The 20,988-nt window shown below is 37.3% G+C and overlaps 1 protein-coding gene across 1 annotated transcript in view; it reads left to right on the forward strand.

The window, feature by feature from the left end:
* Positions 1 to 1,348: 1,348 nt before the first annotated feature.
* LOC145670977 (uncharacterized) overlaps positions 1,349 to 20,988 on the forward strand; it is a 48,631-nt gene continuing 28,991 nt past the window's right edge. Inside the window, exon 1 of the mRNA XM_081739597.1 lies at positions 1,349 to 1,504. The gene's annotated coding sequence lies outside the window, so the exon portion shown is untranslated. The remainder of the gene's footprint in view (positions 1,505 to 20,988) is intronic.

Consider the following 20,988-nt stretch of genomic DNA (forward strand, 5'->3'; position numbering starts at 1 on the left):
TTAGAGAGGTTTCAATATTTTCTTACGTAAATGAGTAAACAAGGTAATATGCAGTTCGAAACAAATATTTTTTTGGATGAATCATATATTTACGAATGTTGCCAAAATGTTACTGTACCCGCATTATCCTCCGCCATCCAATACTCTATGTTCGAGGGATAACATGGAAATAAGATGTTATAGTTCTCTGCACTTTACACTTATCACTTTACTACGTTTTCAGTATGTTGCTTTAATTTGTGGTTAATTACAGTCCAGTGGTGTCTTTTTTGGGGACAATATGCGTGCCCGCGGGCAAAAAATACCAAACTTATCTTTTGCTTGGTTAGAGATTCCACTGGGACAGTAGAATAACATATCATTCCAAATGGCGGACAATTATCAATCACTTTTGTGTCTAAAACAGCTTGGGTGAGAGTGGGATGCAAGCAAAAAACATGAGAGTGTTGTTAAACAGAGGCGCTTCGTCTGGATTGCAAGCAGACAGTTGAGAAGGCAAAGTGCTGTCATAATGCTCCCTTGGTGACACATCTATGAATTACTGAAAATGTAATTTTACTGAACTTTTCAACTTGTTTCTAGAGAAAGTGTCCGTAATACGGAGGTAAATAATACCTATAAAAGACAGAAAAGACTGTCCGTGTCCGTACTGGAGAGTGTCCGCTTTAGAGAGGTTTGCCAATATGTTTTTTCCTATTACAGTGTTCGGGGATTACAAAATATGTCCGTTACGGGAGGTGTCCGCTTTACAGAGGTGTCCGTTAGTAGAGGTTTCACTGTATTATATCTTTATATCATTTGTACTTTGTGTTTATGTGCATAGCTTTTCTTACTTTAAGATAGCAGTTTGAGTGAATTTATAAAAATAATAAAAACATTGCAGTACTTCACACTCCGAAAATATGGTGCTCTTGTAATCCACTAGTGATGATGTCTTTTTTAAATAATTGATATGTTTCAAGGGAGTTCTAGCAAGAGATCTTGATTGGATTTTCATTTTATAACCACTTATACACTGAAACGAACAGCAGGAGATTGCGTTTTCCATACAGGTTTGCGTTTTGCCATCGAAGTGGGAAACAAATGGACTATTCAATCGACATCGTACTGTGCCTCAACTGGTTATTTTAGTAGCACTGCGGCTCCCATCGCTATTCAGTGATATATTAGAAATTAGATGAAAACAAGACGATACTTTTCTTGGCTCACTTTCCGTAGTAGCAGTTCTTCAGATCGGCTGCTTGACCCCGAGTCTAGAGCCACCTGGTGGCCTTGACGAAAGTTATAGCGTGCCAGGTCCATGTTCGAGCGATGAGACTGCTCAGTTTTCTAAGCTAGCTGGGAGGAAATGCCGGTAGTATCCTACGTTATGAAATTCCAGTTTGTCAGTGTATTTTGAATAGAGTACAGCGTATAACTAAAAAAATGTTTATTGAATACAATATAACAGTGTACTTGAGTGATAAATAATTAGCAGATATATCTTCAATTGAAATATTTCACTGTAAGTAGGCCTATTTCATTTAATAAATAAATATTCAAATTTATGCTTGAAAGTAACTGTTTCTCGCACAAATCAAGTTACGGAATCTAAGCATGATTACTTTAAACTGTCAGAGTATTTTGATTTCTGGAATGATTAGCCTGAAATCAACTTGAGGTTCTTGTTCTGTATAGGAATTCCGTTCTTTTAACTTTGGTTATAACGATGCTAGCTGAAGGTTGTTGAGGGGTGGGGCAGAGAAATTTTGGAAGAACATCTGTTTTTGTTACCGAAAAGGAGTCTTGCATTATTTGATCTACATTAAAATACATGTCTAGTTGCAAACTTAGCTCCAGGGGGAGGTTCTTGCCCCCCCCCCATGACATTATAATTGATTATACCAGTTGCATACGGTATTAAATTAAGTGTTAATGATTACGCATTTTATTCAGTAAAGTGAGTCTTTTAAACCGAGTTTGTTTAAACCAAGATGTCTGTTTATTACATTGCTTTATCGAGCCTTCTCAATTTTGGTGGCAAAATTAAAGCTCCAGGGGGAGAGCGTATGCATCACAAATATGCTATACTTATATCTTCAAAAATTCCGAAGATTCTAGAACCTGGGGGCAAGGGCACCGATCCTGGGGGGCCAAGAGGCCCGGGCACCCCCAAAGCTCATGTAGGCCCCCATATTGTATTTATGAATATACCATATTTCGAATAATTTGAATGCATTTTGTATTAAAATTCTCATATATATATATACCGTCTGCATCTGAATGGGCCCCCCAAATTCACAGAGAAATCGGCGCCCTTGCCTGGGGGGGATTTCACCCCACAGTAGCGTAGCTAGAGTTTTTTTCAGGGAGGGCCAATGAAGGTCCCAAGAAGATTTTGAGGGGGCCACCTCCAATGAATGAAACATTTTATTCATATATATATATATATATATATATATATATATATATATATATATATATATATATATATATATATATATATATATATATATATATATATATGTGTGTGTGTGTGTGTGTGTGTGTGTGTGTATGTGTGTGTGTGTGTCTGCGTCTGTGTGTATTCAAGTTCAATGTTTCCATCTTTGTTGTTCATGATTTTACTCTTTTGAAAACAGTGAAAATGTAAGAATTTAGTACCTCAAACAACTAGGATTCATTAATGCAATTGATTTCTAATATAAGCAAATAGTTATTTAATCACGGTGTTTAAAATATGTATAGCTGGTTGACTTAACTGAAAGCAAACACTTTTACAGGTAAAGAAAAAACTTATAGGTTCATGCCTCTACTTAAAGAGGATCTTTCTCTTCGTGTGGGCAGCAGCAAACCTTGTTAAAGATCTAACGATTTAGCAATTTTCTTCTCAATATAAAATAACACTAAGTTTTTCAACCTATCATGAGTCATTGAATTCCATATACAAGACTTTAATCTTTTCAAAGAAGAAAATGACCTTTCACATGTAGCACTAGAAACTGATATAGTCACAGAGATGATACTTAGCTTGTAGGTTTCTAGGAATGCGTTTTTGTAGACACAATCATCATCATCATCATAGGTATTCTGCCTTTATTGGCAGGTCACTTGCCGCAGCTGAGAAGCTTCCATGCTCCACGGTCCTCCGCTAACCTTTTCGTCTTCGCGTATGATCTTTCTGTTTTAATATCATCCATTAATTGTAGTTTCCTTCGCCCCCTCCCTCTCTTTCCCGCCACCATACCCTCTAGGACGTCCCTCATGATACAATCTCTTCTTAGGCAATGTCCCAACCAGTTTCTCTTCCTCTTCCTAATAATATCTAAAAGTGTTCTTTTCTCACCCACCATTTCTAACACTCTCTCATTCGTTTTCCGCTCGACCCAACTAATTCTTTCCATTCTTCTCCACACCCACATTTCGAGGGCTTCCAGTCGATTTTCGTCACCCTTACGCAATGTCCATGTTTCCGCCCCATACAGCACAACACTCCACACGAAGCATTTTATGAGTCTTTTTCTCAACTCTTTGTTCAAGGTCCCACAAAACAGACTTTTCTTTCTTTTAAAGGCTTCTTTCGCCATTCCTATCCTTGCTTTTATTTCACGTTCGCATTTCATGTCATTACTAAGAACACTACCCAGGTATCGAAAACTATTCACTTGTTCTATTTTCTCCCCTCCTACTTTTATATTTGACACAGACCCCTTCGTTCCAATCACCATGGCTTTTGTCTTTCTAACATTTATTTTCATCCCATATTCTTCAAAGCCCCTTCTCATTTTTTCTAACATTTTATTGATTTTCTTTTCAGATTCTGCAACAAGGGCCATATCGTCTGCAAATCTTATGCATCTAATCATTCTACCACCTACCGAAATGCCATCATCATCATGTAGGCTCTTTTTCACTATCTCTTCTAGATAGACATTAAATAGTGTTGGCGAGAGGCAGCATCCTTGTTGAACTCCCCTTCCAATTGCACTCTCTTCCGTCAGTTCTTCCCCTATCCTAACACTTACTTGTTGGTTCATGTATAAGTTTCTTATTAGTCTTCTATCTTTCCATTCCAACCCTATCTTTGTTAGAACTCCCAACAACAATTCCCAATTCACGCGGTCAAAATCCTTTTCTAGATCAATAAATACAACATACACCTCTTTCCCTTTTTCTATAAATCTTTCACCGATCACCCTTAATAATCCAATAGCATCTCTTGTGCCCTTGCCTCTTCTGAACCCGAACTGCTCCTCCTCAACATCTTTATTTGTTCTTCCATATAACCTTCTGTTCAGTATTCGGAGCAGAATTTTAGCTGCATGAGATATGAGACTAATAGTTCTATAATCCTCACATCTCTTTGGGTTCGATTTCTTAGCCATCGGTATCATGATCGTTTTCAGAAAGTCTCTTGGCCATTCTCCTGTTTCATATATTTCATTGCATAGTCGCCACAATTCTTTCTTTCCCTTGTCTCCTATATTTTTAATGAATTCAATTGGTATGTTATCTATTCCGGTTGCCTTTCCATTCCTAATCTCAGATATAGCCTTTTCAAACTCATCCCGAAGAATACTAAATCCTTTATCATCCTCGCTTACTTCATTTTCCACTTCAACATTTAGGCTACACGGTCTATCCCTACTCTCATATAAGTCTTCCACGTATTCTTTCCACCTTCCTATGACCTCATTTCTCTCGCTGACTACCTTCCCATTCTTATTTTCTACTGCCATCATGATACTCCCTTGTTTCCTCCGAAATTCCATAGATTTCACCTCCTTGTACATTTCCTCATATTTCCCAACTCTTTCTAATTCTTCTATGTCCTCGCATTTTCTTTTGTAAAACTCTTCCCTCGCTTTGTCTGTTTCTCTTCGTAATTCATTATTTAACTTTCTGTACATCTTTCTGCCCTCTTCTGTATCAACCTGTTTCCACATCTTCCTCTCCCTCATTTTCTGCAACATCTGCTCTGTAACCCATGGTTTCTTAGCAGTTTTGTGTTCGTGGTAACCTACTGCTTCTTCTGCAGCCTGCTGTAAGCAACGTTTAATATGTTCCCACCGTGCGTTACTACCTGCGCCTATCCTTTCCTCGTTTGAACATTTTTCTTCGAATTTTTCAGCGAAAAGATTTCTTATTTCCTCGTTTTTCAACTTTTCAGTATTCAACACTTTGTTACCTACTTTTCTTCTGCCTACATTTTTCAGTTGAATATCTACTTCGGCCAGCACAAGATTATGATCAGAGAAAATATCAGCCCCGGGAAGGGTCTTCGCGTTCTTTAAGCTATTCCGATACCTGTCCTGAATCATAACATAGTCTATCTGATATCTTCCGCCGTCTATTGGTGATTTCCATGTATATCTTCTTCTCTTGTGCTGATTGAACCAAGTGTTCCCAATTACTAGTGAATTCTGTCTACAGAAATTCACCAGTCCCTCTCCCCTTTCATTTCTTTCGCCTAAACCATATTTGCCTACGATGCTACCTTCCTGTTTTTCTCCCACAACTGCATTGAAATCTCCCATTAGAATTATGCATGCACCCTTCTTCTCCCTATCTATAATTTATTCTATTTTCTCATAATTTTCCTCTACTTCTTCATTTGCATGCGAAGTCGTCGGTGCATATGTCTGTATCACCACTAGATCCTTCGTTTTCCCTTTAAGTCTTAACATCATAACTCTATCATCAATAAATTCTACTTTCACTACCTTCTCCTTTAAGCGCTTTCCAAGAATTATTCCTACGCCATTATGACCGCCCTTTTCATTACCTGAGTAAAACATTCTATATCCTTCGCTGTTCAATACCCCATTACCTTCCCATCTAACTTCACAAACTCCTACCAAATCTAAATTATTTTGTTTCATTTCTTCTTTAAGATTTTCTAATTTTCCTCCCTGTAACATAGTACGTACGTTCCATGTCCCTATCCTAAATCTTTTGCTCTTCCTTGTCTTTCTTTCTCTGTTTGTATTCCCCCCATTATTACTTTCTCGTCCAATAGTCCTTCCCAAGCCATCCCCCTCCCGGAGATCCGAATGGGGGGATATTTTACCTCCGGAACTACATTTTGACCTGCGAAAGACCATTGTTCATATGTTCTCTTTTCGCTGTTAGCAAACTAGGGAAAATAGAGTGGTGGTTTCCCGTTGCCTTCCACCCCGCAGTATCCCAGCCGTTACAGTCACTCTGACCACGCCTGGGACTAATGTCCAAGTTGCCGTACCAATCACTATGATTTCCGCCAACTTGGCTACTGGAGAACTGCTGCCTTCTCCCAGAACACTCTTCGTCTGGTTACTCCATTTAGACCAATTCGGTAGGGGTGGCCCTTCTGGTAGTGAACTACCACCGACACAGCTTTAATTTCACTGTAGCACGCAATCGAAATTCGTTAAGGAATCAGCTTTGGTTTTCTTCTCGTCTCCATACAACTTAATTGTGTTTGGGAGAATTTTGAGTTCTCACTTTAATGTTTGCAGATCACTCCATAATGCTGGGCCATAGGCTCGACAATGTTGTAATTTAAAAAAAAGTTTTCACTTTTTGGATGTAGAGTGGTGATTGATCTGATGATTTTGCTACATGATACAAAGCGGTTTTCCATATCAGTGATTGCCTATCAATAGTAGGCAGAAAAATGTCTCTTGGCTGATATATTATCTTTAGAAAATTCGTTTTCTGCATCCAATGAAGGAAGAGATTCATCCAAAATGAATTTGTGATATTTCAATAGCGGATGTCTAGTTCGTTTCCACGAAGAACCCCTATATTCTATTTGTTCCCGGCTCTGGAATTCGAGACCATTTTCTTAGCACATCTCCAAACATTCTTGATAAATTTGTTCGAATATTGTTCGTTGAGAGTCATATTCACCAGACCTCATCTTCGACAGCGTTTGAGCTAGTATATCTACAAGAATCAAACCTTCTGACATGTCTGCATCTACTTGAGATAAGGCGAAACTCAAAGTTATAGCATGGCACCAGTAATCTAAATTTTAGCAGCCCGAAAACATTCCCTCGTGCACAGATCATACAAATTTTCCGGATGGAATGTTGGAGGTAAATAAATATCACAAGTTCCAGATTTGTTTTAATACCGCATGATAATATAATGTGTTGAAAACAGATTTTATGAAAAAAAAAAAAAAAGACAGGAATAAATGAATATGATAATCTGTAAAAAAAAAAAAAAAAAAAAGTGATAGTGATTAAGTGAATTATAAGAAAAACCATTGAAAAATAATCAAGAGGAACCATTAATATGTTTTTCCTATGTTATAATAACTTGTCCTAAGGGACAACGATTATAGAAACTAATGAGACTTTATAATTGCAAAAAAAAAAAATCATAAAGCACTTAATTTGAAATTAAAGACTGATGAAATTTTGTAATAAGTAAGCATGCCATATTTTAGTATGACTTTCAACATTGAAGCGAATGAGAATGCCGACTGATTTTGCTATTTTTCTGATTCTTTGTCAAAAACAAAGGAGATAACTAGATAAGGGACAGAGGTTAAAATGAATGTCCAGGTGGTGAGGTCGATGCAAGCACACCACAGATTTCTGTGAATTAGGTCTTGCCGTACTACAAACTAAAACGAGTGGAGCTATTTTATTCGGAACGCAGACTATTGCAACGGTATTCTGCAGTTCGTAACTTTGTTGTCGAGATATGTTTTGGAAGTAGTTTCACTTGTAGCCCTGCCAACTCACCGTTTGTCGACCTATAGCAGCATCACTCTGTGTGGGGGGCCACTAGGGGGGGCCAAGAATTTGAGCAAGGGGGCCTGGCCCCCCTTGGCCCCCTCTTGACTCCGCCACTGTCACCCCATAATGTCTGGATAAAACACTGGTTTATTGTAAAGCTTACATAAAATGATCGGTATATTTGTTAATATATTAATGTACTGTACGTTAACTTTTTCCTAATGAAAAGAATTGTTTAAACTACTTTTTTTTAAAGCTGAAATCTTGTTAAGAAACCTCTTTAGTTTAAGAACATTTTACTAAATTTAGTAGACTATTAGGTGCTATTTGTGCACACACTTATATTGTTGTAATATATTTAAATTACTTCGGTAAACTAATACCAAAAGTCTAAAATTAAAAAAAAAAAAATCTTTTATAAGCAGCCAAAAGTCTAAAATAGTTTTGCCATGTGAGGCCTGGAAGCATAAATGGTTATTCCGCTTTCTCACAATCTGGGTGGTTGAAAAAAATGGTACGCAAATGACGATTTCTATTTATTATTGTTCGCATTTAGTGATGAGCAAATGCAAGACCAAGACCAAGACCGGGGTGGTCTTGGTCTTGGTCTTGGTCTTGCACATCCAGTCTTGGTCTTGGTCTTGGTCTTGGTCTTGTACACCCAGTCTTGATCTTGGTCTTGGTCTTGCATGCAAGAGTCTTGCAAGTCTTGCATTTAAGAAATCTCAAGCTTTTCATAGGTAAATTTTAGTCTGGATATAAGGGATAAAACTCTACAATGCGCCAATAGCAACGGAAATACAATGAATGTTTCTAAATGTAATATAGTTTAACTTCGTGTAAGTATGGTGGTTGGTGTAAGTATGATGATAGTGTACAACATAGGTGATGTCCTTTTATTTTTAATGGGTGCCCACGATTCACTACTTATAAGATATGCCTAGATCACAACGTTTCGTAATCTGTTTATATTTTTTAACAGATCCAACACTCCACTGGTTCCCAAACTGGGGAGGCTACCCCTGAGACGCATGAAAGAAAATCAAGACGGCACATATTATTGAAATACCATGAATTGCGAAATTATTTTTACACTCTAAAGGCATCAGATTTTTCTTTTTAACCACGATTAGCTAATCCTTGTATTAAACAAACTTTCAATTAAATATTGAGATTTTGTTTTACTGATTCCAATATGTACTCTATGGAGCATAAACATTGACATTACGCAAAATCGATTTAAAAAATTGCAGGCATTCGAAATGTGGGCATGGAGAAAAAAAGAGAGAATTAGCTGTGTTGAACGTAAAACGAATGAGAAGGTTTTAGAAATACGTATTAGCAGTAGGGGACAAAAAGAAGAATTTTAGATATTGTTAAGAGGAACTGTATTATGAGGGACGTGCTAGAGGGTATTGCGGAAGGAAAGAGAGGGAGGGAGCGAAGGAAACTGTAGTTGAAGGAAGGTATTAAAATAGAAAATTACTACGGCAAGACGAAGAGACTAGGTGAGGAGCACCGAACATCCAACCTTCTCAGTTGCAGCAAGTAACCTGCCAATAATGGCAGAATAGCTATGATGATGATGATGACATGTTTAGCAACACTGACCAAAACAAAGAGAGAAAATTAAAATAATAATAATTATAATCAAACATCTTAATATTTTAGAATAATTTGAGCGAAAACTGAAAATGACTCCACTGTCTATCAGGCACGTAGCCAGGATTTCGTAATAGGGAGGGTCCGAGACATGAAATACTGTGGTTATCACACCAGAGTTCGATTATTCTAAACTATTTTACTGGTAACATATATTGGTTCGTTTAATCAGGATTTCGTGTTGGGTGGGGGTGGGGTGGGGAGTTTGATATGAAATATTGTGGTTATCATACCAGGGGCTTGATCAATTTAAACTATTTTACTAGCAACATATATTGGTTTGTTAAGAATTTAAAATTAGGACATGTTAGCAAGGGCGCCGATTTCCTGTAAATTTGGTGCGGGGGTGTCCATTCAGATGCAGAAGGCATATATGAGGATTATAAGACAAATTGCATTGAAATTATGCCAATATATTGTATATTCATAAATACAACAAGGGGACCTACATGACCTTTGGGGGGGCCGGGCCCCCTTGGCCCCCAGGATCGGTGCCCATGCATGTTAGTAAGTATTTTAGTAACAAACTATGAAGAAATCTCGAATAAAAGAATATTTATTTAAAAAAATTAAAAAATTACAGTATATACGTTCCTTCTGTTTATCCAAATATAAAGTTCCCTTTCATTATGACAACTATTTAAAAAAAAGTACGTATCCAATAATGTCTTGTAAAATATTTTATATCTGCGTTCCTTTCTCTGCTGAATCAAATGTTAACAGGACTTGCTTTCCACATAACTTTTTGTTTTTCTTATTCCATCAATTACTGTCTGTTTTAAATGACAAGTTAAAGGAGCAATAGAAAACAGTTTCTGAAATAACATGTTAGATACTCCAGGGAAGCGATGATAAAAAATTATTTTTATTTTTAGCTTTATTTTTATCTTTATCTTTATTTTTATATTTATATTTATCTTTATTTTTAACGCTGATTCTTCCTATTTCTTGTCTCTTTTTGTTTCGTCCTTCCTTAATTTTTTTTTATTTCTGGTCTCGAAGAGGGGGTCCGAACCCCCCGGACCCACCCCTTGGCTACGTGCCTGTGTCTATGTCTTGTATGAACTCAATTTATGTGAATACTTTCAACCTGTATTAGAAATACGAAATAACAGCATCAAACTCGAAGTTATTTGAAGTCTCACTGGTGAATATGAATTACTAGCAACAATTATCCACTTCGTGGGTTAAACTAAAAAAAAAAAAGTAATATATTTCGTTAGTTTACTATTAGTAAAGCGCTCTCTTATATCGATCATTTTCGATTTTTATATTTCTCTCCCCTCCTTCTCCCCAAGTTGCGGGGCTGAATTTGGATTTAAACGACATCAAAAGTGTCACTGTTCGTCTCAGACACGCCGAAAACTATGGATTCGGCACTAATATCGGTCATTTTCAATAAACTTATATATCTCCTCCTCCCCCATGTTGCGAGGCACGGCATCGGAAGTGTCATTGTTCATCCCAATGACCTCGATAACCATCGGTTTGACATTGATAATGGTCATTTTCGATAATTTTTATATATCTCCTTCTTCCCCCAAGTTGCGGTGCTGAATTGGCATTTAAACGGGATAGGAAGTATCACTGTTCACCTTAGCGATGCCGAAAACTATGTATTCGACAATAATATTTGATCATTTTTTATCATTATTATGTATCTCCCTCTCCCCCAAGTTACAAGGCTGAATTTGGTCGTAAACGGTATCGGAAGGTCAGTATTCAACTCAGCGACCTCGAAAACTATGGATTCGACACTAATATTACTGATTTTCGATCATTTTATATCTCTTCCCTTTCCCCCGCTAAGCTAAGGGGCTCAATTTGAATTTAAACAGCATCGGAATTGTCACTGTTTAGCTCAGCGACCCCCAAAACTATAGATTTCATTTTAATATCGGTCATTTTGAATCATTTTTAAATATATCTCCCCTCCCCGACCCTAAGCTGCATTGTCAAAGTGATTTGATAAAAACCACAACCTCATCTATGTTGAAAATTTTATTGAGATCGATCAGCTGGACCAAGAGTGATAAAGTCACAATGACAGTCACTTATATTTTTAGTTTTTCACATATATCTCCCTCCTTCCCTTCCCCTATGTTGCACCATCAAAGTAAAATTATAAAAATCGCTCCAGGCTTCAACTTCATCTATATTGAACATTTGATCAAGATCGATCGGGCCTTTCATATATATCCCCCTCACATCCTCCTCCCCTACATTCTACAATCAAAATGAAACAAACTGTAAAAATCTTTCCAGGACCGAACCTCATGCATGTTAAAAATTTGATTGAGATCAGTTCAAGAGTTATTAAGTCACAAACTTAGTCACGTTTATTTTTGTTCATATTGGTTTTTATACATCTCCCCCTCCTCCCCTACGTTGCTCCGTCAAAGTGACCTGACGGATAACATTCCAGGCTTGAACCTCACCTATGTTAAAAAAATGATCGAGATAGGTCGTTTGGTTCAAAGGTTGTTAAGTTTTATTTATTATTTTATAACTCCCCTTCTCCCGGCCCCTAAGGTTTACCGTGAAAGTGAAATGATGAAAACACTCCCAGGCCCAAACCTTATCTATGTTGAAAATTTGATCGAGATCGGTCGGGTGGTTCAAGAGATTAGTAGTCACAAAAAATAGTCACTTTCAATTTTATAATATAGATTTATTGTAGTATAATATTATATCACTCAATCCTCGATGGGCCGTATACCTGAGGAGGCTAAAAGTTATATTAATAAACAATTATTCAACGTACACGCATCCGTCCATGAAATCAAAGTTGCGATCACATGTACTAAGTTTTCGTCAATTTCATGAAAATGTTATTTCGATATTAATTTTATGAGGACACGTTAAAAATTTCCAATGAATGCTTGAGTCTCGGAGCCAGAGCCATACCTATGTAGTCGACCCTATGGTGTACGGTATTACCGATGTTCAATACTCATTTGTTTTTAGCTTTGGAAGAAGAACACCACTAATATACTTTGAAATGAAATGAAGTATCTAGTTTAACATCCCACGATTATGCACCAAGGCTAAGGGAGACGGTGCTGATGAGAAATGACTGAAACGGTGAAATGAAGAAAGTAGGAGGAAACGGGAAAAGGCCGAGAAAATCCAAGCACACAGTGTTTGTCTACCAAGAAAACTCACATGGCGCAAGATGAGACCTGTGTAGTTTGAATAAGAGCAATATCTACAGAAAACGCGAACAACCAATTTAGAAAACGACATACTGTAGCTATATGCCCGACATACTGTAGGGGCAGATCGACTCACACGGATTGCATAAACTACTGGGAACACATTCACTCCAGCGGTATTTTTACTGAAGCCGAGAACTTCAAGTGAAAGATGTAATGACTTCTCCCCTTTTTTACATTCTATAAAATAATTCAAGTAGAACCGGTACTTGTGCAAGACTCTTGCGCAAGAGTCTTGGTCTTGGTCTTGGTCTTGCAGGTATGGTCTTGGTCTTGGTCTTGTTCTTGCACCCCATGGTCTTGGTCTTGGTCTTGCATCAAGATTCCTGGTCTTGGTCTTGGTCTTGGTCTTGGTCTTGCATGCAAGACTCTTGCAAAAACTGCAAGACCAAGACTTGCGCTCATCACTATTCGCATTAGGGCTCCAACTTACTATTGTTTGCGTAGTGGCTATATAGGCTAGTTAGGGTACGTATCTTTGGCGCGGGAGACACGTTTTAAATTTCCAGCAGAAGCTTTTGTGGCTCAGATACCACGTTAAGCTGTAGGTCGACGTCTCATGTAGTTTCAGTGCTAAAAGGGAAACCAAATTTCAGTCTAACCAACCAACCAATTGGATTATTTTTCGACACCATAGCAACGGCGCCGGCTTTCCAAAATTTATGTGGGTGCATATCAATGGCGGGACGTGTTAGCATATATGTTTTCAGGGGTCTCGATATTTGATTGATTTATTTTTAGTGAAAATCTTTTAGAACATTGTCATAAAGGGCTGTGCTGTGATACAGTAAAATATACCGATACTATAAAGATAGGTTGAGGCTGCCCTAGCTCAGTCGGTAACACGGTTGACTTAAACACAGGAGAAACGGGTTCAAACCCGGGTACAAACCAAAACTTGTGGGTGTGGCACACCCAAAAGATAATTTATGTGGGTACTGGAGCCCCGGAGCACCAACGTAGTCGGTGCGCATGCACCATAGTATGCCTAAATTTGCAGAAATGGAGGAGAGAGCAATTAATCGTGATTAATCAGTGGGACAAATTCAATTTCTAGCAACACAATTAGTAGGCCCAACAGTGGAAAACGGTGGGCTACCGAATTGTCAACCATTAGCTGATGTACAAGTATACTCCTCGGGAATTAAGTTAGAAAGTTAAAAAAAAAAATGTAAAATGAATAGTGTAACTTCCTGTTTGCAAAGGAAGTATGTGGCTAACCTTGAACAAGACATTCATGTTCGGTCGCGCAGTGTCTAGCTTAGCAGGTAATGAAGCTGTATGAAGGAAGAAATAAACTTGACCTTGGACATTATTCCATACCAGCTTTCGCAAACATTGCGGAACGTGACGCAATGCAAAACTTGCTAAAACCATTATGACTGCTTTGCCTATCATCCCAAACTAAAACGCAAATTTTATATTTCGTTGATGGAAACCGTTAGGGATTGGTGGTGGGACTCTTCTAGCAATAAGGAAATTGGAAATCACTGTTCATATCACTGTCATTGCCGCTCGTAAATCTTAATAATAATAATAATAATAATAATAATAATTATTATTATTATTATTATTATTATTATTGTTATTATTATTATTATTATTATTATTATTATTATTATTATTATTATTATTATTATTGCAACCCCTACTCCTCTTTCTTCCCACTCTTTTTCCTTCTTTCTAGGATAAATATTTTAAAAAGTTGAAACGCATGATTAATTATATTATATAGAAAATCTAAGTACCAAATTTCATGGCTCTAACATTAATGAATTCCTAGTTACGGATATATTATTATAGTAATTGTAATCTCACCCCCTTTTTCCTGCTCACTAAGTTTTCTTCCGTTCTAGATGATTTACAAAAACGCTAAAACACGTGCCTTATTATTTTAAATAAGAAGTCTATGTATCAAATTTTAAGTCTCTCTCTAACCGTGAGGAATCCGGAGATATGGACATTTTAATATAATAATTGCCATCCCCCTATTCACCCCACTTTCCATTCGAATTTCCAAAACATCGTACCTTACGTCTTAAATCCTATGCGCTGTCAAAATTTCTAGTTTCTAGCTTAAGTTGTTTGGCGTGGGCGTTGATGAGTCAGCCACCCACTGAGGACTGCTTTTATATGTAGAAATAACAATAATAATTCCTTAGCTATCGAAAATGCTGTGCAAAACTTGTCGACTCCTATATAAATTTAAATTTGTGTAGGAGCTTGCTACTCAAAAAGCAAACTCTAAAAATAAATAGATAAATAAATAAAGCTTCTATCTACAATATATAACAGTCATAAAGGTTTGACACCTGTTTACTATTTAGTTATTTGTCATTGTAAGGATGTAGTCTAGAAATGCTGGGAAATGTAGTAATTAGCTTAACTAATGGTTAAGATTGTTTATGACAATACCTAATTATTAAAGGGTTACATTCTTCTTAGCAGCAAGTAGCTGTTTGTTCTATATTTTGTATTCAGCGAGAACTACAACTGACAATGAGATGAAATCATTCTATGTTTCTCTCTCTCTCTCTCTCGGTAGCAGCTGTTTGACCTCGAGTCTACAGCCACTTGGTGGCGTTGACTAAATTATGGTCTTTCAGTGCGTAATTCTCCTCTGAATGTCCGTCTGCATACGAAAGACAACTTTCAAATCTATAAGCCGGAAATTCATATTGTAGACCTATGTAATGAAATTCTAATAAGCACTTTCACAGCGACTTTAGATAGAGCATAAGAGTATTTATTGATTGTAAAAGAACTGTGTTGTTAAAGTGAGAACAATTCATGATTATATATCTTCAATCGAAATATTTCACTGTAAGTAGCTATTCATATACTTTTTTTTTAAAAGTCATCATTAAATAAAAAATATTAAAAGAAAAGAAAACGAAATATTTCTATCACCATTAATTACTGCTAGGTAAGGGGAAATCGGATCACTTTAAAAATATTTTGAAGTAAAATACAACTTTATTAATATCGAGCTTACATTGATAAAAATAAGCAATTCTTGCTACTACACTATTATGAAATGTATTCTTCTTATTTTTTTTCACACTTCTGTCTCTTCACCTCTATACTTTCAACTGTTACGATTTCGCACCCTGGAGGAGAACGCGGAGGAAAAGACGTAGACGAATAAGCACCGAGACCAAGATGGAGACTTTTGGAAAAATAAATACTTAACAACCAATTAAAATTCATCTTTTATGCTATTAGTCTTGACATATAGTGGTTATTCCTGATGTCTGACTTTTTATATGATTGGATTAGTATTAAATTGTACTTGTTACGCAGGGGGTCGCGGTGGCTCAGTGGTAGAGCGTTCACCTCTGGTGCCTGGGATCCCGGGTTCGATCCCAGCCCCCGCCAAGTTAACTTTGTGGTGGGCAAACACCGTGCTCGTGGGTTTTCTCGGGGTTCTCCCGTTTCCTCCCACTTTCTTCATTCCACCATTTCACTCATCTCTCATCTTCACCGTCTCCTTTAGCCTAACCGGCATAACCGTGGGACGTAAAACTCAAAGATTTCATTGTACTTGTTACGTAACTTAAGATTAGTAAGCCTATTGAATCATACTTCACACCACACTTAATGTTCTTTATTGGCTCACAATGAATCACAACATGATTGAAAATTCTTGAAAATATTTACATAAAATAGGCTATATGCAATGGTGCTATTCTGCTTGCAGTGGTGATAGGTAGACAAAACCAAATATTTTACTGGATACCACACGTGACAAGTAGCGACATATAAAGCATCCTAATACAAGGTGATGTGGCGAATATATTGAAAACAAATTGTCCAAGATAGATGAATGAATGAAAATGTCTTTATTGAAGCCGGCGAGGTTCAGCCATGGCTGCTCTACCACCTAACCCTTAAAGATGATTGTCGAAAAGTATTAGAAAGACCTTCATCCATCAACGGATCGGTAATTGTCGATAATGGTAGGTATCTGTTTCAAATATAAATAACCCTCACCACATCACTCATATAACCCCAGTTCTCATTCTTGATATATTAGGAATAAACGCTTATACCTTGTTCTGAGATATCGTATGTTCAGCCCTATAGCTATAAGAATTTCTAAAGGGAAAGATAAACAAGAATTTTAGGAATGATTCAAAAAATGGATCAAAAGATTGCGATCTTGACCAATAATTAGATGTTGGGTCAAGAGCCACAAAATTTTTGAACGGCCTCTAGATAAATCGAGTTTCCGTATATTTTATGAAATAATCACATCAAACTGAGTTAAGTAGTAGTTTTGGTTTGGATACACTATATGCAGTTCTCCAGAAAAAAGACATACAAGAAAACGTTTGGTTGAATGAACTATATTGGATTTTTTGGATCAGGGGCCACAAAAATTTTGAATGGACCCTAAATCGAGGTTTCGTATTTTTTACGGAATAAGCACATCATACTAAGTTAAGTGGTAGGTTTGGTTTGGCTACAGTATATGTTGTTATCGAAATATAATTCTTAAAAGAAAATTTATAATTGAATGATGAACATTGGATTTTTTGGATCAGGGTCCACAAAAATTTTGAATGGCCCCTAAATCGAGTTTTCGTATTTTTTACGGAATAAACACATCATACTGAGTTAAGTGGGAGTTTTAGTTTGGTTACACTGTATGTAGTTCTCCAGATATAAGGCCTAAAATAATTTTCTGCCTGAAATATATTGAATCTTTTGATCCAAAAAATAAAATTTACTGTTCCCCCACCCCGCCAGTAATCTTCTGATACGTACAGAGCAAAGCAAGATTCTTTAATTAAGTCATTTGTTTTTGGCCGTGAAAAAGATTTGTATCCAACAAGCTCTCCATTCCTGTCTCTGTGTGAGAGAGAGAGTTTAAGACTCGGTATAACAAACGGTTCTGCGAACTCGAAATATTTTAACAACCGGTTCTAGCTATTTCTACCATGGTTCTAGCGAACCGATGCGAACCAGCTGAATAGCACCGGCTATATGTAAAAAGAGAAACGATGTTACGGTGCAATGAAATGAAACGAATTCTGGAATTTTAAGTTTGGCCTGTAAGCTAAAGAAGACGTGTGAGTAATGAAAATTAATTATTAATTTGAAATTGGTGGGATGATAATGTGAAGGGAGACGGAAGAACCTCAAGAAAGCCGGACATGATGTCCACTACAAATTTACATGGTCTGGGATCAAATTAAGGGCTCCACTAGTAGCTATCACTTTTTTAAAAAAATCGCCCCAACTGCGACACTTATCCCAAGATCTTCTTACTAATTTTATTAAATATTCTAGCTAATCTAATATGGAGGAACCCGAACATGGAAACTTCAAGGGCGGTTACAAACGCCTATGCTGTTAAGATAAAATTGAACGTGCAATGATTTTTGTCTCACAATCCTCAGTCTAACGCCTCAGAGCTAGAGGCAACGCTAGCTGTAATTTTTTGGAGAAACAAGCGGAGGGCACTAGGGCGCCGATTTCTCTGTAAATTTGGGGCCCCATTCAGATGCAGAAGGTATATATATGAAGATTTTAAGACAAATTGCACTCAAAATATGCGAAATATTGTATACTAATAAATACAATAGGGGGACCACATGAGCTTTGGGGAGCCTCGCCCACTCCACAGAGTTGGCGTGGGTCAATGAAAACTTGACCCACGACCCACCACCCACCGTGACCCACGACCCACCATGACCCACCACCCACCATGACCCACCACCCACCATGACCCACTCTGACCCACGACCCACCATGACCCACTCTGACCCATGACCCACCATGACCCACCACCCACCATGAAACACTCTCATCCACTTTGATCTACTCTGACACTAAAATCCATCGTCATCAACTCTGAACACGATCCACGGCCCCTTATGAACTGACTAAAGAGTTTACACTTGTAATAAAACAAGACTGTGAAATTGTCACTAATCGGAGTTTGAATTTCTAGTCAATCGCTCAAGCACCACTCTGTTACAAGAACGGTGGATCTGACCTTTACAATATAAAATGGTAAAGTGTTTGTCAGTGAGGAAATTGAAACAGTTCGAGGTGGGGGGAAATTAGTGTGTGCCTAAAATATACTTGTCCTAAGAGAGTATTCTTGCAAGTGTTAATTTCTGAATTCCAGAAGAAACTTCTATTCGCAGGAAAATACCCCTGTACAATGTGGAAAAGGTTATGGTGTCGCAGTTCACAGTATTTTTCTCACAAAAGACTTGAAAAATCAGTTGTTTATAGGTATAAAGGTGCTCGGGTACCCTATGTGAGAGCATTTCCATAAAGCATGCTCATAATTGTAATTTGTGTAATCACTAAAACACCACGTAAAATTTAAGTTATAAATATGCATAATTGCAATTATTATGAATATTTATTCAAAGTGGTTTACCTAAAGCAAAGAAGAGAGTTACTAAAAATTAGGTACAAAGTTGAATAACATAAATAAGCCATTAGTAATACAAGTATACATTTTCCGTAACTCGTAATTTTCCACCTTAAAACAAATTTGAAATCGGATTTATTTCCTGTTGGTAATTTTTTGGCGGTAAATCATCCGCAATGGAATGATGTCCATCCTTCAGCCAAGAAATAACTAGGTCGTCTACTTTGAGCTTGTCTAGCGGTGGGCCATTAACATTGATGAACAACAAGTTAGACAATGTTTGAGCACTTAGTCTATTTCTAATATCAGTCATCTCTAAATTCATAAGGGAAAATCCCCGTTCGCACTGTGTCGTGGAAATTGATAATACTTCTACCCGATTTCTGCAACTTCTCATCGACAATCTGCTTGTTAGACTTAAGTCTGATAACGATTTTTCTTGGTCAGGTTTGAAATACTCAGCAAGAAGTATCATATCTCTATCACCATACAACATCTTTTCCATATCGACCATGTCAGTTGGTAATGTCGACCCATGTAGAACAGAAACTTCATCTACCACGCCTTTGATAGGGAATCTTGTGAATAAATTATCAATTAAAGCCTGATAAACTGATGATTTATTATTTGTTTATAAATTTAATTTTTGTAATTACACATGAAGGTTTGATACCATTACCAAGTTCCCTCCCCCGTCTAGAAAGCGAAAGAGAACGAGGTTCCTGGAAAGTGTTCAGAGGTGAATGGGAATTTCCCTCCTTTTTCAACTTCAATTACCACACTGCTGTTTGCCATGTGCGATGAATTTCAATTAAATTGTCATAGTATAATTATTTCCTTGTTGAATTATCAATACTTTTCAGTGGAAAAAAGGATGAAATTTCAAAGTTCCAAATCAAAGTAAGTAGACCAACGTAAAGGAAAAAAGTGTAAAATTTTCCATACAATTATGCGTACACTCCAAACTTCAAATTTCCGTGTAATTAAGCTTACAGTACAAATTTTATGCCTATTTTTCTTACAACTTTATGGGTTGATTGCCCTGTGCTGTAAGCGCTCCATATAATAAACATAAGCTTCAGCAATAATTATAGCAGAAAGCAATGCATATATGAAGCCAAGCACTGTATTTTTTGTTTCTGATTTTTTTTTCTTATATAACATCGATCGTTTTCGATCATTTTTACAAACCAACTCACTACCAATTTTCCATATATAGAAAGTCCCCCCCCCCCCCACACACACACGTAAAGGAGAATTTAAAATAATGCTAGGACACATTCTGTTTATTTTCAATAAAGAGTAAATACACTGAATTTCAGCTCCATAAGTTTAACGGCTTGCGAGATACTCCTTTTTTTCCGCAAAAATTCGGATCCTCACTACCTCCTTAGGATATTATACCGTGATGATCAGGCACACATAGTTACATTCATTTTTTTATATAATAATTTATATATTACAGTGATTGAAAAATGTATTTTTTTTCCAGTAGTTAGCTCTAAAAGCTCACAGGTATCGAAAGCCAAGTTGTAGTGTAAGTCCTATTGCTATTATTACTATTAAAAATATCAACATCCAAAAGTGCCTGAAGTTCTTTTTTCACTTGGTTAGATATACTCACCTCAGGTAAGTAGACAGAAACAAGTGGAAAAGGAAGGGAAATGAAGGTCTTGAAAGTAAAACGGAGACAAATTTACCAGTCTTCAGAAGATACTGTCTACAATGCAGTGAGCAGAGAGGGTCGGTAGATCATACTAAGTCGGTGGGTCGCAGTGGGTCATGGTGGATGGTGGGTCGCAGTGGGTCACGGTGGGTGATGGGTCACAGTGGGTCATGGTGGGTGGTGGGTCGCAGTGGGTCACAGTGGGTCATGGTGGGTGGTGGGTCGCAGTGGGTCACGGTGGGTGGTGGGTCACAGTGGGTCACATGCTGTTGACCCACGCCCACTGACCCACTCAGAAAACTTGACCCACTTGACCCACCGACCCACTCCATCTCTGCCACT

The sequence above is a fragment of the Thermobia domestica genome, chromosome 15 (genome assembly GCF_964235325.1).
Source record: "Thermobia domestica chromosome 15, izTheDome1.hap1.1, whole genome shotgun sequence".
Taxonomy (NCBI): Eukaryota; Metazoa; Arthropoda; class Insecta; order Zygentoma; family Lepismatidae; genus Thermobia; species Thermobia domestica.